Source organism: Triticum dicoccoides, chromosome 6A (genome assembly GCF_002162155.2).
Source record: "Triticum dicoccoides isolate Atlit2015 ecotype Zavitan chromosome 6A, WEW_v2.0, whole genome shotgun sequence".
Lineage (NCBI taxonomy): Eukaryota > Viridiplantae > Streptophyta > Magnoliopsida > Poales > Poaceae > Triticum > Triticum dicoccoides.
Genome location: NC_041390.1, coordinates 398,719,890 through 398,722,130, shown reverse-complemented (window position 1 = coordinate 398,722,130; position 2,241 = coordinate 398,719,890).

The window sequence follows — 2,241 nt, the reverse complement described above, 5'->3', positions numbered from 1 at the left end:
GGACCCAGACGCCAGGGTCCCTGGCGTCTGGATCGTTTTGCTCGCGCACGTAAACAGACACCTGTCTGATCTGTCTGATGCCCGATCCAGAGAGCATTTTGCAAGTGTGCACACCCAGACGCCAGGGTCCCTGGCGTCTGGGTCTCTATCCAGAGAGCTTTTTTCCTGTTTGCATAAGTGCACAGCCAGACGCCAGGGACCCTGGCGTCTGGTTGTGCACATTTGCAAACTGGGAAAATGCTCTCTGGATAGGGACCCAGACGCCAGGAACCCTGGCGTCTGGGTGTGCACATTTGCAAACTAGGCAAAGTGCTCTCTTTTAAACTTGTTGCACACATTTTTAAACATTGGAAATCAAACAAAAATATGAACAAAGCATAGTTTGCACATAAGTAGTTCATGACCACACAAGGTCTCGAATAACAAGTTCACACACGATGTCTCGAATGACATAAGTAGTTCATGACCACACAAGGTCTCAAATAACAAGTTCATACATTAAACAAAGTCTCGACAGTTCATCATCGACGCCGGTGCCTTTCCATTTGTCTACTGAGTAGTACGGGGCCACTTTCCCTTCTTGTCACGTGCCTCGTCCTCATCTCGTGCATCACGAGCCCTTGCAAGTTTTCTTGCCCTCTCTTCTTGACGAGCCTCCTTCTCTTTGCGTGCCCTCTCTTGTTCACGCTTCTTGCGCTCACGAGCCTCCTTCTCACGACGCTCCTGCTCCAATCCCCGTGCATAGGACTCCTCGAATAGGCGCTGCCTCCGTAACCAATCTCGACGTTGGTCCTCTTGGACATATTTCGGTACCTCGTGATCTATCCAAGTGAAGTACTTGCAAAGTGGAGGAGGGGACTACATATAAACCATGATTTTGTTAGACATATGAGTGACAACTTGTTGATGTTTTTTGTATGTACACCTAACATACCGGTGGTATGTCATATGCGTTAGTTGGCCTTCGACGATCATGTGCATAGTTGGGACACACGAAAAACCTTCTACTTTCTGTCCATGACTTGTTGCGGTCAGTGGACACCTTCAGCTTGCAAACATCACCACACCAACATGGTGGTGTGGGCACATCCTTCTCCTTCTCCTTGTCCAAACTGGCCTCCATCCATGTCTTCGGCATGTCCTCTTGGTCCGCGCACGCTGGCCTCGTCCTGGAACCGGATGAAGCCATGCCTACAAAAAGAACAATTGTTAGCACAAGACATAAAGAGAGTAAATGCGTAAATACAGTAAATGAATAAATGCTAGGAATTGTATGAACAAATAATATACCATTATTATTAGATCAACCATCTGGATTAAGCAAATAACCGAAGGCCGATCCATTATCAACCATTCCTCTACGACCACCACCACCTCTAGCACTTGTGCTTCCTCTCCGACCACCACCACCTCTAGCACTTGTGCCCGCTCGACCACCACCTCTAGCACTTGTGCTTCCTCTCCGACCACCACCACCTCTAGCACTTGTGCCTGCTCGACCACCACCTCTAGCACTTGTGCTAGCTCGACCATCACCTCTAGCACTTGTGCTAGCTCGACCACCACCTCTAGCACTTGTGCTAGCTCGACCACCACCTCTAGCACTTGTACTCCCTCTACGAACACTAGCACCTCTAGCACTTGTGCTCCCTCTACGACCACCACTACCACCTCTGACACTTGTGCTTCCTCGACCACCACCACCATCACCTCGTTCACCATCGGTGCCGCCTCCACGACTTGTTTTTCTTTTTTTGGTTTTCTTATTCCTGCATGTCCGCTCATTGTGTCCCCCTTCACCGCACACCCCACAGTTGATAATGTCAGGAGCCTCCATGAAATGACCGCTACCAAATTGTTTCATGCCAGTGTATCTAGCCAGGTCATCCATATCACCCCTGAACCTCTTAGTTCTCCTTCTACCCTTCGTCTCCACCTTCAGAAGAGGGTCTGGCCTAATATGAGGGCCATGGTACTCAGGCCACTGTGATTGGTCCAAGAAAGGGTGAAATCTTGGCGCCCATGTCAACCTAGTAGCTTCCACATGGAACTCTTGCATCCTCACGGTTTTTCCATCATTAACATGTATGTTTCTCGCCTTCGTCGTCGTTATCAAATGCGAGCATGGCCAATGATACTTACTAGGCCTCTCGCACTGGCACCACCGAGTCTTCAGTTTCACCTCAAATGCAGCACCACCATATTGTCTACCGTCTCGTGTTGTGCCACCTGGCTCATCAA